This window comes from Dasypus novemcinctus, chromosome 3 (genome assembly GCF_030445035.2).
Source record: "Dasypus novemcinctus isolate mDasNov1 chromosome 3, mDasNov1.1.hap2, whole genome shotgun sequence".
Taxonomy (NCBI): Eukaryota; Metazoa; Chordata; class Mammalia; order Cingulata; family Dasypodidae; genus Dasypus; species Dasypus novemcinctus.
Window position 1 is genome coordinate 62,185,632 of NC_080675.1, and position 14,198 is coordinate 62,199,829.

Sequence of the window (14,198 nt, forward strand, 5' to 3'; positions counted from 1 at the left end):
ACCCCCTTCATATGTTTGAACACCGAGTCTCTTACCAGTTTAGTAACCTCAGGTGACCTACTAAACTATTTCCCCCGGTCAATTATTAAAATAGAAGTTACAATGGACTTGAGTCCATTATATATATTTTACCACCTTATTTTAAAGAGCATGGACTACAGTCTGCCGTGCCCTAGCTGGTAAGCATCGGTGTGTCCATGGAGTAGCTAACTAATTTTCTACACTGAGAAAACGACAGACTTCCTCAAGGGTGTTTTTTCTTCACCCCGAATACACAAAGTTATTTTTACCCCTGGTGCAAAGTAGGGATTTCATTGCACAAATGTAATGGGAAGGATAATGGTCAGCAGAACTATCTTCAGAGCAAACTAACAACTCCACAGTTCCCCTTATACTCTGCTTCTTCAAAGTGAGACAAACCTTAGACAAATTCAATAGCAACAGGGAAGCAGATGTGACTCAAGTGATAAGGCTTCTGCCTATCATTTGGGAGGACCTGGGTTTGATTCCTGGGACCTCCAGGTAAAAAAGAAGAGAAAGTGTGCCCGCACAGCAAGCCAGTGCCTGTACGGCGAGCCAGTACCCGCATGGTGAGCCGAGTGCCTGTGCGGCAAGCCGAGTGCCCATGTCGTGAGCCAAGTGCCTGCATGAGTGCCGCATGGCAAGCCAAGTGCCTGTGTGGCTGAACTGAGTGCCCACGTGACTGCCCGTGTGGTGAGCCAGCGCCCTCACGGTGAGCCAGTGCCCAGGCGGCAAGCCGAGTGCCTGCGCAGCAAAAACCGAGTGCTCACATGGTGAGCCAGTGTCTGCACAAGTGAGTCATGCAGCAAGATGATGACCCAACAAAAAAGAGAGACGAAGGGGAGAGTCAAGGTGAAGCGCAGCAGAGACCAGAAACTGAGGTGACACAATTGACAGGGAAGCTCTTTGCCCATCAGAGGTCCCCAGGATCAAATCCTGGTGAATCCTAGAGGAGGAAGATGAGAAGAGAAGACAAAAAGAAAATTAGATACAGAAGATTATACAGCGAATGGACACAGACAGCAAAAACAGCTGGGGGGGGGGGGTGGAGGGAGAAAAAGGAGAAAATATATTTTTTAAAAATTTTAATAGCAACAGAATTTCAGTAATTATACAACATTTCACATTTGCATTGTATAGTTACATGATTTCAGAGTTAGACTGAGTGCAGTATTTTATTCCCTGCAGAACCTGGAAGCATAAGAGAATAATCATTACAGTCCCAAATTTCAAGCAGGTAACAGTTTGCCTGTAAAGGTCTTTTGTAAAATGAGTAAATAAACTAGGTAGGGATAACACCATCAAAAGTATAGTTCAAGAGAAAAAGAGATATGATGTGGGGGCATTTTCAGGACTTGGAGTTGTCCTGGGTGGCAGGGACAGGTGCTAGACATTGTATGTCTGGCCATGGCCCACTGGGTAGACTGGGGGAGAGTGTAAACTACAACGTAAACCACTATCCATGTGGTGCAGCAGTGCTCCAAAATGTATTCACCAAATGCAATGAATGTCCCATGATGATGAAAGAGGTTGTTGATGTGGGAGGAGTGGGGTGAGGGGCGTGAGGGGTATATGGGGACCTCTTGTATTTTTTGAATGTAACATTTAAAAAAAAATAGAGAGAGAGAAAAAAAGAGAAGCTAAAACCCACTCAGAGGAATTTAACATAAAACCAAACAACAAAAGTGATCTGTATACTTTGCAGTCCAGTTCCAGAGTGGATTGGCAAGAAGAGTGTAGGACCTATCCCAAGGGCCACACTTGCCAGGAGGAGCCCTCTAGAAGTCACCTGCTACGGGTGTTCCTTGGCGGCCCATTTCCTTTATTTTGTCTACAAAACTCCTACCCTGCAGAGAGCTTTCAGAGGGTTTTATATAATGTGCCCTGAAAGAAATTGCTGTTTCTATCATGGACCCTACCTCCTAAAAAAGCCACATTTCTAGTAGCTCAGTGATAGGAGAGGAATGCTCATCCCCTCCTGTCATTCCTGAAAGTAGTGCCAGAGAAAATATATCCAACCAGGAATGAAGTTACCACATGGAGACAGGTATACCCACAGGTGAAAGGATTTCATGGCAGGTGTAGGAAGTGATAGGCAGAGCTCAGGTACGGAGGGAAGCATAAAAGAACTGCTGTGCTTTAGAAGCTACCTATTGTTACCAAAGAGCTAATAACAATGTCAATGAACACTTCTACCTTCTCTTTACAACACTAATCTGTTCACTTACAAAACTAAAACTTCTAGATTTTCTTCCCAAGGATCATACATTTCTAAAAGATGGGAAAAGTTTCATTAGAAAAACAACAGTGCATTTAAGACAGCAATTTATTTTCAAAATGTTTCATAAGTAAGTACATGTTCATTATCTTTATATGAGCTAGTGTTTATTTTATAAATTAAAATGAATTATATAAAAGGGAAATTGCAGTAAAGAAAGCAAAATGACAAATTGTGGCAAAACTAGCTGGTGATGATGGTAAGTCTCGGCACACTAGAAAATCTCTTCTGATTCCCTTTCAATCAAGCCAAGCTTTATTAAGCAGCTCTGTGTGCCAAGCACCACACTAGATGCTTCTGGTAATCTGGTAATAGGAGAAGGCAGTATAATAAATGGTCTATACCCTCAAGATATTTATAGTTTAACTGGAAGAAGATGGGATATATATAGCTATAGACATGGATAGAAAATGGACAATATACGATATAAGTAGTGGGACAGTCAAGAATCCCAGCTCCACCACTCAGGGCTAGGATGAGAGTGGGGTACTCACCTTCAGTGCAAAATTTAAAGGGGCACTATGAAACTCAGTAATATATATAATTTTTTTTTAAAGGAGTTACTGGGGATTGAACCCAAGGCCTTGTACATGGGAGGCAGGTGCTCAACTACTAAGCTACATCTGCTCCCCCCAAATAAATATATTTCAATGTGATATTTTAAAAAATAAAAATTAATACAGTTCGGGTGGTGGCTGGGGCAGCACAGGTGGTAGCTCCAGGGACGCGTCCAGGACGATGTCTGGAGAATTGCCACCAAACCTGAACACCAAGGAGCCTCTATGGGATCAGAGCACTTCTGTTGAACGAGCCAATTATTTCTTCACCGTAACTGACCCCGGGAATATTCTGTTAACCAATGAGCAACCAGAGAGTGCAAGAAAAACAGTACATGATGACAGACAAGTAGCCATTCCTCCAGGTCTTACAGGAAATGAATTATGGAGAGCAAAGTATCTATGATTCAGCTTCCCATCCTGACGCCGGTTGTCTGACGACATTTTATAGGACTACACCAGCAGCGCTTTTCTGGCAGTAGATTAACCAGTCCTTCAGTACTGTCGTCAGTTACACCAACCTAAGTGGAGACGCTCCTCTCGCTGAAAAGGAATTGGGAACAGCCTGCGTTTCTGCAACAACTGGTGCTGTAGCAACAGCCCTTGGACGTAATGCATTACCCGGGCATGTCTCACCACTGATAGGACGTTTTGTCCCCTCTCTGCCGTAGCTGCACCTAATTGCATTAACATTCCATTAATGAGGCCAAGGGAACTCCAAGTTGGCATTCCTGTCACAGATGAAAATGGGAACCGCTTGGGCCAATCGGCAAACGCTGCAAAGCAGCCAGCGCGCAAGTTGTCGTCTCTGGGATTCCCTGGCGGCCCCTGGCATGGCCTTCCCGTCATTTATCAGGAGCATTCTGGAAAAGAAAGCCTTGTTAAAGAGGTTCCCGTGGATGAGCTGGATCACTCGGCTTCGGTTTGGTATCTGCTACAGCCCTGTGTTGTGTTCTCTTTCGCCAGGAAAGGTCCATGCCTGTGACAAGCTTGGAGGCGGAAGTGCGAGTCAAGGTCGGGGAGAAGCGTCCTGAATCCCAGCGCGTACTTCAGCAAGGGAGTCTAGAAAGGAGCAAAAGAAAACCCCTGCGGCTAATCCTGCGGGCTGCAAACCTGGTTCAAGGTGTCGGTGAGGGAAACCCTGTTCCACCTGGGGTCGCCGAATTACGGAGCCAAACGCCACATTCTCCCTTTCAGGGAAAGCTGCTCCCTGCCGCACAGCACCTGACACCGGGCCAGGCTCCCGATACTTGGCAGCCAGCATATTTGGATCACATTTTAATTCCCAGAAGTACCATTCCTGTAGCTTTTATAGTACTTGGGTTTTGTTTTTTTTTTTTAAGACAGTATCCTCGCCCTCACCCAGAGTTTAAAAAATCACTGCTAGGCATAGAGTAGGTGCACAGTAGAGTATTTACTGAAGATCAATCAGTAAAAAAGAAGTCTGCTTAAAATACTGAATTTTCATCCATCTTTGTTTCAGATCAGGAAGATCCCAGCAGTGGCTTGGGGGAAAGAAAAAAAAGTTCTGAGGCTAAACTATAAAACTTACCTTTATATATGAAGGGTAGTTTGCTTCCAGTTTGGGTAGTGATCAGGCCCAAAGTAGATGCTGAATTTTTTTGGATTTGTAATCTCCTTCATACAGGGAAAATCATAGTGATCCTGCAGTGTGACAAGTCTTCCCTGCCGTCAGCATTCACATGCATTCAGATCATTGTTAGATTTCTTTGGTTGGCTTTTAAATTTGCTCTGCTTTGAAGTCACACGAAGATGTTACTCTTACCTTGCACTTATTGATATATAGTCAATTATTCACTTTAAATAAACAACTGAAATTTACGAATGTCAGTGTTTGAAAGTGTGCTCCACACATTGTGTAATGGGATTGAATATGCTTTGTCTAATTTTTACAAGTGAGAGCACAATTCCAGCTGCCTACGTGTCTTCTCTTGTCACTCTCTGGCTTTCAGAAAGATGCAGAGATAATGTGCTTATGAAGCAGTAACTAAAGGAGTCATACGTGAATGTTATATATTACATTATTTGAAAATAATCCATGTACCACATGTATTAATCATTAATAATACCATTATTAATCATCTGCAGTCATTTCACAAACAGTTCATTGAATAAGACAGAGAGATTAAATATCAAATATGTAGATACTCAAAGCGATACACAAGGTGTTTGTTTCACTGAGTGTAGCTGGCTTTCAGAGACCTCTACGTGAAGAACTATAGAAAGCTAGTTTTGACGTATTTTTCCAGGCAATGTGACTAGACTGACTTGCCTCATAAAGAAAAAATGGTGTGCCTTGAAAAATAATTAATGTAAAAAACTCAGTATGCACAAAACAAAAATGTCTAAAGAAAGATAGTTTCCAACAATGCAGTTCCAAGCCATACTGGAGCCTGGGGCCAAAAGGAAAATATATACTATGTACATGTTTTAGTGAATTTTTCAATGGTTAATTTTTTCCCAGAATATTAAAGTAGTTAAGCAAATAATGAAAATCATAAAGCAGGTGCATTAAAACTCAAAACACTCCTTTAAGGTTAAATATTTCATTTATACCAAAAATAGAATTTATTTACTTTCCTGACTTTAATGGAAGCAAACTCTCACTTACTGGTTTTGGTAATCCCAGGTGAGTTTCTTAAACTCTCTGTGCCTTAGTTTCCTTTTCTATAAAAGGGTAGTTGTGGAAAAGCGCTGTGAGGATTAAAGGTTATTACATGTTAAGCACTAAGAACAGCACTCAGGCCTTAGTGAATTCTCTTCAAAGTAAGCTATTGTTATTGCTGTATTTTTATTATATAGACAAGGAAACTTTTGGAGATCAGAGACATCAGAGATCAATTTCAGTTGAGATGATTTCCTTCTCACACTCACCACTCTCTATCTGATATTTCACCTCACAGAAATGTATGCGCCACAGAGCAAGAACTCAGCTGCTTACTCACCACTGTACACTCTGGCTCTATAAGAGGTCAGGTCCTATAACGGGCACTCAATAAATATTTATTTATTAGATGAAAGATAATCAGGAACTGCTTCACAGAGAAGGGATGGCCTTGAATAAATGAGAAAGAAAATGAGGAGGGGGGAGGGTGATGAATTTAGCTTTAAGTATGCTGAGTTTGAGTTACCAGCACTATATTCAATTGGAAATATCTAGCAGCCATATGGAAATGTGAGATTAGCACTTCAAAATGTTAATTTGGGCACTCTGCACATGGTTGTGATAGGAGCATCGAGGAAGCAGATGCCTTCTCCAAGGAAGAAGGTGTGTGCAGAGAATAGCAAAAAGCAAAGGACCAAAATGCAGAGGCAATGACTCAAACTAAGAAAGACATCTGGAATTCAGGTGATTCTCAGGAAGCAGGAGCCTCCAAATCATATGACATCACCCTGACTCCTAAGATAGCGATCTGAAAGAGGTAAAAATTATCTTGAGTAAGAGAGATCCAGATCGTTGTTTCCCAACCTGAAATATTTCCAATGTTTCTTCTGTTCCTTGATGGAAGTGCAAATGACATATTCAGCAGAGTAGAGTATGTTTTAACTCAGATATTTACTGCTAATTAAACTCCAGAACAGAGATGTTTCTAATAAGAGTAGTAAGCGACTAAATTACCAATCAAAATCTTTGAAGAGCTGGAGAATCCAAATGTGCTCCCCTCCCTGCCTCCAAAATGCTTTCTTTTAAACATGGAACAACACTTTATATCACTCCCAACTTGTAAATGAATTTTTCTTCAAAAATCTATTTTCAAGCCAGTAATTTATTTATTTATTTATTTTTTAAAAGATTTTATTTATTTATTTAATTTCCCCCCCTCCCCTGGTTGTCTGTTCTTGGTGTCTATTTGCTGCATCTTGTTTCTTTGTCCGCTTCTGTTGTCGTCAGCGGCACGGGAAGTGTGGGCGGCGCCATTCCTGGGCAGGCTGCTCTTTCTTTTCACGCTGGGCGGCTTTCCTCACGGGCGCACTCCTTGCCACGCGGGGGACACCCTTGCGTGGCACGGCACTCCTTGCGCGCATCAGCACTGCGCATGGCCAGCTCCACACGGGTCAAGGAGGCCCGGGGTTTGAACCGCGGACCTCCCATATGGTAGACCGACGCCCTAACCACTGGGCCAAAGTCCGTTTCCCCTCAAGCCAGTAATTTAGAAACATCAGAAATGTGACTTGGTTTCCAGTCCATCTTGAAAATGCGTGTTTTTCCTTTGGTGTCCCTGACCCACATTATCATTATTTCTCTAATCCCCTACTTGGAATAGTTTCTATAAGGGCCAGCCCACTGCATGGTTTGCCTGTTTACTTGTTTCCTCTACAAGTTCTTTGAGGGCAAAAACTGTGCCTCAGTTACATCTGTATCCTCAGCATCTAGTATCCTGCCAAGTTGGTTTATGGTGGGCACTCAATAAATATGTATTAAGTGAACAAAGAATGAATGAATGAAGTTTTGAACTCTCTTCCAGTCTATCAGTGGAAGAAGGAAGTCTCCTCCACCTCCCTAAATTTGGCATTAAAGGGATAGTGGTGACTCATCTGATGGGGTGTGACCTGGAGAGAAATGACACCCAATACTGTTAGTGAAGAGGACTGTGGCCATTGAGAAAATCCCTGGAGCCCAAGGAATGTGGAGACGGGCCGAAGAAACACAGAAGCAGGTAATGTGTAGCACATTTACAGATGATTTATAAGTTCATGGCGGGATAAGCTGGAGTAACACACATAGCTGGTTGTCTGTCTAAATCTATCCCTTCCTTCCTTGGCAAAGCCCTGATTTGCTTCTTGAAAGGTCATGTGCGCTGGGAAGGGAGCCAAGCACTGAGGGTGAGGTCTTGATGCAATTCTGGGGAATGAGACATGAGGAAAAACTCTGCTGGGGTGGAGCATACCTCTGGGAGAAGTTCTCTTGCTGTTAAGAAGAGATATGCCAAGAAGAAACCATTCCTTTTCTCTGACTCTAGAAATCTCGTCATGACGACTGGAAATGCCACAGCCCTCTTGGGACCATAAAAGGAGGAGCCAACACATAGAGGAGGGCAGAGAGGAAAGATATTAGAACCTGGGTCTTCCATGATTTACTAAGCCCCTGAATTAACCCATCTTGGAGCCAACCTCCCTCCAGCCTTGTTAAGGGGATAATATATTCCCCTATCGTTGCAGCCCATATGAATCAAGTTTTCTCCAAGAAATCAACTCCAAATTAACAGTGGCAATGGGTTCCCTCTTTCAACTTTCAGTGATATATTCATGTTACTAGGATACAGCCTAATTCATGTGTAGAATTAATCAGAAGTCAATTCCTAAAATAAAGAATCTAAAATGAATAAAAAATATTTAGCATATGCTTACTTTTGAATGTATTGGTGAATTATTAGGCTCACATGCTAGCAGAGGTTCTTCACTTAAGCAGCCTTGCTATCCAAGATTGGAAAGTCTACAGTGAGTGGATTCTATTCAAAGTAGCAGATGGAACATGGGACTCAGTAAGAAGCTAGATTGTGGGTCATATGATTTTTCATTGTAAGAAAAATATTTGTTACCAGATGGAGTAGAAGTCTCACATTAATTAGAGATGGAATTGCTGACAATTTACGGAATGTAGACAAGACACACTCCTGATCCTGACTCTAAAACATTAGGGTGAGGAAGCAGGAAGTAACATTTTATTCGTACTAGCAGTTTAGAGATGATATTTCATCTCTTATGAAACTTAAAGGAGTCACAGAAGATGGTGACATCAAAAGAAAAATCCAATTAACCCTCCTGTTTGGCAGCTGACAATCTTTTGACACTTCTATTTTACTTATTCAAATGTATTTATTAATTTGAAATGTTATTGAAAATACTTTTTTCTTTATTAATTTGTTTTTATTCTCCCCCTGCCCTATGTATTTGCCCCTCTCCTTTCACTCATTTGAACAGTGAAATGACCCTGTGCTTCCTTGTCTCAAAGAAGGTTTGTGGCAGGACAGGAAGCAAAAACTGCCTGAGAGATTTTCCTTCTTGATCTTTATTTCTTTGATTAGTGTATTATGGTGAGGAGGAGAGATGTCTGTAAGAGAAGCATGAAGAAAGTGGAATGTCCATCAGACTAAAGGACTCCTGGAGATAGGAGGGAGGGACAGTGGTCTGTGGGTTCTTCAATCATCAGGGACCACAGCCCTCTGCATAACAGTACCGTAAGTAGGTGACCTAATCTTCGAGGCCTTAGCTTTGTGGTACACCTAGGAAGACAGAACTCTAGGCAGTAGCCTTGCCGAAGATCCCTATGCTTCAAGTGCAGCAGGGGAAATATAGGGTCAGCAGGTTTGACGGGACTGTACTGACCAGGCAATGATTGTCTCACCAGTCACTAGTGCAGTGCAATGGCCGATAACCAAAGAGCCTCCCCCATATCTTGATGCTGTGAGACCCAGGAATTCCAAACAACCCTTGGGGTAAGGGAGTCTGGGGACAAAGTCAGCAGTGTGTAGGGATGAATTTCTTTCTTGCTAGGAAGGAAAAGATGAAGTTAAAATAAAGTTGATTGAAATATATGAATTCTACTTAAATATATAAAAAATCTAAGCATCTCTTGCTACCTAGGTTTATGGCCTGGGATTCATACCTGCAAAAATTGACCGTTTAGAGCCCATATGTAATGGAAATTCTAATTGTCTACTTTGGGAAATGCCAGGAACCCTTGGCTCTAGACTTCTCCTAAAGTCCCTAAATGCAGCTGCTTTCATATGGTGGATTATACCGTCTTTACTGCAAGACCATTCTAACTAGAGACCAGTTGGCAGCACGGGAAACACCTCTTCATATTTAAGGACAGGAATATCAGAGAGCTCAATCTAATTCTTGGTTGCAAGCAACAGAAGCCAGCCCTGGCTTCTTTTGCCTATACCGGAATGTAATGAAAGGATATTGAGACGCTCACAGGGCTGGAGAAGCAGGCCCAGGAAATGGGCTGAAACCAAGGAAGGTTGGGCAGTGAAGACCCAGCCAAGGTCATGCCACGGGGACAGTCTGCCCCGACCAGTACCCACTGTGGGTCACAGGACCACACCAGCACCACAAGTGACTTCTAAACTGCCTTGATCCTATTCTTTACTAGCTTGAGGTTCAAAGTCCCAGGAGTGCCTGATAGGGGGTCTGGGTCCTGCGCCTTGTCTGGGTAAGGAAAGGGGGATATCCCCGGAACAGTGTAGCACACTGCACCTCCCCCATTCTATACACAATGAAGAATTCCCTCTGAATTTGAAGAGAAAATAAACCAACAAACAAATGTTCTTCGTGTTCCCAGCCACTTAGGAAGAACAAAAGGATGTTGATTTAGGTTGTTTAAGCCCCAGCTTTAAATTAACTTTGGAAATGAACTAGCCTTAGTTCCCCGATCAAGTCCTCATCATTTCACTCCCAGATCCATTTGTAACCAATGACCCTGACTCCTGTGGTGTTTTTGGCCCTGCCCATTGACCCTGCATTGCTTCCTCTGTTGATTTTAGATTATTGTAGCAATTCTGCCTGCTACAGGGACCAAAAGGCTTGCCAAGCACCTAAATTCAAAGCAAACTTCTGCATTTTAGCTCTTACCTCCACCCCCTGGTTCCCGGTAAAGTTAAGGGGGAAGATAACCTTAAGGACCCACAGATTTAGAAGACTATTTTAGTCTCCCTACTTAGATGCATAACTAAAATCTCAGGGGAAAAAAAAGGATTATGGCCTTATAGCTTAAGCATTCCAGAGGAGGTAAAAAGACTATTCTTAATACATCCAACTATAAATAAGACACTTAAAAATTATGTCGGAAGATTCAGTAGAAAACAGAGAACAGTTGATAAATATGGGGAAAAAAAGATGTTTCCAAATCCATTCATGTGAACAGGAACAGGAAACTGTCCTACAGGTCATGATAATGGCCAAGAACACATCATCCCCACAGCTACGATTGCTCTTTGACCCCGTGATGCTTCTTTGCTGCTTCTTCACCTATGCTTAGATGGTATAATGGGCAGATGAAACCGTGTTCTAGGTGGAGGGTGTAAAGGAGTTCTCTCTTACATCTAGCAGCAATGGAGAGAAAAGGCCTCAGATCTGTGTAAAAAGATTCTTCTATTTTTCAGAGGTGCGTCAGGATCCAGGAGATCCTAGAGAAGACAAATGCTCTGGAAAGAGAAAAAATGGATGAGGTCTACAGGCGCCTTTGAACTTACAGTTTGTGCAACAGGAGTACCATACCCTTAGAAAAATATTTATAAATCATAAAGGACCAATGTTTAATCAACAGTTTTTAGCTAATTTCCTTTTTTTAAAAAATGTTGGGAAATTTTAAGTAAAGGCAAAATCCTTCTAATATTTCCTGTCCTCATTTTCCTTAACTCTTTCATTTAGTTTACTTTAAATTTAAGGGTCTGATATAGTTAGTTTGGCCAAAGGAAGGTCAAAGTTTCTCCTAGCTGTGCCACCCTCCACTGTTTCCAACCCCCGCGTAACCGCATACGTATCAGCAGGACCTTGAGAGCTACAGCACTAGTGGCTTCTGTCTGGCTGCAGACCAGCAGTAAACAGGTTTCCGCCGGCTGTGACTGGGGTTTTGAAAGCTACTTTGTACCCAACCCTGAGGTGCATTGAGAAGCCCAAACAAGAACAGGCAAGCTTCTGCTGAGTTCTGTGGATGCACAGTGTGAGCCACAACTGCTCTGGGCTTACTCCAACCTATGCTCCAAATAAGAAACAAAGGGGCAAAGGTAAGAAGTCTCAAAGGCAAACGGAGCAAACTTTAAAATGCTGAGGATTCCACCGGGACACAGGGCCTATATCCGTGTTCTTTTCCTCATGGCTGATCACTCTGCTAAAGAAGGAAGTTTCTGCGTCATGTAGCAGCAAATACGTTAAAAGAGAGGAGGAAAGTGAAACTACGGATATCTCATTTTTAATCATAGGTGAAGCTAAAATATATAGCATTTATAAATATTAATACAATATAAAGTGTGTAATATTTAAGTTTCTGACAAAGTCTTCTTGAATATGACTGACAACAGCCGAGGACATAGAGTGAAGGTTTTGTATGACTCACATTCATTTCTTTCAGTTTCCTAGCTGTCAGACTCGCCCATAATACAAGGCTTTCTGGCCTATTATTATTTCAGGAACACTAACTTTTCTCAGGGGACCCTCCCTACCCCAAGGAGTTTTTACTCTATCTCCGAAGAAGATACAACCTTCTCAACTAGTGAGTCAATTTATCAGGTTAGTTAGGGCAAAAATTACTCAGTTATCAATCCTTACATCAATCAGATCTGCAGTATTGATTTTCTCTATTAGACCACGTTGCACATATGGAAGCAAACCTTCAGCTGGTCAGAAATTCCCGGGATGAGTTTTACAGGCAGTGATGGAGACCCTATTAATTCCATAGCTTTTTGGTAGAAGTTGTTGACTCTTGAACATGATGTTTTGGGTTCAGAAGGAAGTGAAAAATGACTTAGATTCCAAAATAGAAATTTAATATCTGAGGTCCAAACCTAGGTACACCATATATTTTAATTTATAAAGACATTTCCAAATTCCACCAATGCTCCTTTCATGCTCAATAGATGACCCAACCCCCTTCCTCACTGAGAAGAGAGAGGGCATTGGGACTGATAACCCCTTCAACATCTCTCCTCTCTAACTTATATTTTCATTTATCCTTTACTTCCTTCCTTCCAGCTGATGGAACATGTAACCCCTCTGTAGTGTGGCACCATGTGGGAGCGCGGCGACAGCAAGGGTCGGCTCGTCTCCAGGCGCCGGTGCGAGTCGGACCCGGGTGGTGGGAACGGGCGTTAAGGTCCTCCGCTTGGGGTTCGGGCGTACTGCCCACCCCTCTGCCCAGCTGCACCCGCTTCCCCCTCGGTGGCCTAACCCCACCTCTCCCCCGAGGGCCACCGCCGCGCCATGACAGCCCCGCCTCGCTGCCGCCGAGAACCCTGGCTACCCCGTCTTCTGCCCGCAACCAGTGATGCACCCCTGCACGAACCTATCAGCCGTCTGCCGCCCCCCGGCCACGCCCCCTGCCCCTCCCCCGTCTTTGCCCTATATTAACCGCTGTACTTCCTGAATAAATCAGACTTGCGCACAGATCCTGGTCTCCTCGGTAGTCTTCTTCCTACCGCGCGTCCTCCGCACCTTGCCGGCCCCGGAGCGCCTTCTCGGAAGGCCCCTCCGTGTGTTGCAGCCCTCCGCCCGAGCCCACACTGCCCCTGCAGCAGCCCTCCGGGCGAGCCCACACTGCGACACCCCTCCAAGACTCACTACTTTGCTCCAGACACTATCCCTAGCACACTGAGACCTCGAGTTGTCAGCAGGCCCCATTCTCTTCTTTCTTCAGGTTCTCCTTTGCCACTGATTTCCCCCTCCTCTCTTCCCTAGGTAATATGGTCAACTTTCTCCATACTGAAAAACTTCTCAGTTCTACCTTCTCACTGCCAACTTTGAAAACACTGTTCTCCCTCTCTCTTCACCCATGATTCATGCCTCAACCCACTAGAGTTTGACTTTCAGCTGCTGCACTCCACCTAAGTTTCTTTTCTGAGGTCAGGGACTGACTGCCTGATGGTCCGACTCTTATCCCAGTTTTGGCCTTGACTTCCATACCAGGATTGTCCTGCCTCTTTGACCACTCAGTCTTCTCAGGTCTTGTTTCTCTACCCAGCCTTGTATAATATCAGCCTCTTTCCCAATCTTTTTGGATGTTTACATCTATTCTCATAGTTTCATGTATTAATTATAGACTGATAATTTCTAAAGTTGTGTGTCTGATTTCTCTTCTGAGTTCCAGACTATTTCCAAGTGTATGTTGACCATCTCCAACTGGATATCCCAGAGGCACCCAAATAAACAAGTCTAAATCCAAACTCTCAATCAGCTGTCTCATCTCCTCTCTCACTCATATCCCAGAGAAATACCTGTGTTTTATCAACCCAAGGGTTATTTTCAAATATCAGAAATTCTGTAATCAAGAAGATTACTACTATAGTAAAGTACACCAAAGATGCAGAATAGTACAGGGGAAATTTGTGACACCCATAAAAACAAACAAAATACTGATTAATAATCTGGAGGACTGGTGAATAGAGAAGCTCCAAAGGAATATGGAAAAGCATATTAAAGTAGTGAATTAAAGGGATGTTTTAGAGATAACTGGTGAAGACCAGACATGCCTAACAGTTAAGAAGTAATTCACAGGTGGTACTTGTTTGGATTTAATTTGCTAAGGTTCACCATTTCCAATTGAAAAGATCCAAGGACATCATTACCTGGAACATGGTCTTACTCTAGGCAAAGTGGATTTG

At 43.0% G+C, this 14,198-nt stretch overlaps 1 long non-coding RNA gene and 1 pseudogene across 1 annotated transcript; one reads left to right on the plus strand and one right to left on the minus strand.

The window, feature by feature from the left end:
- Nucleotides 1-1,091: 1,091 nt before the first annotated feature.
- Nucleotides 1,092-4,741, minus strand: LOC139438660 (uncharacterized). The gene is made up of 2 exons (XR_011648350.1): nucleotides 4,409-4,741; nucleotides 1,092-3,719 (listed from the first exon to the last, which is right to left on the minus strand). It is a non-coding gene; the product is annotated as an uncharacterized lncRNA (long non-coding RNA).
- Nucleotides 3,038-12,986, plus strand: LOC131277936 (sideroflexin-1-like; annotated as a pseudogene).
- Nucleotides 12,987-14,198: the final 1,212 nt, after the last annotated feature.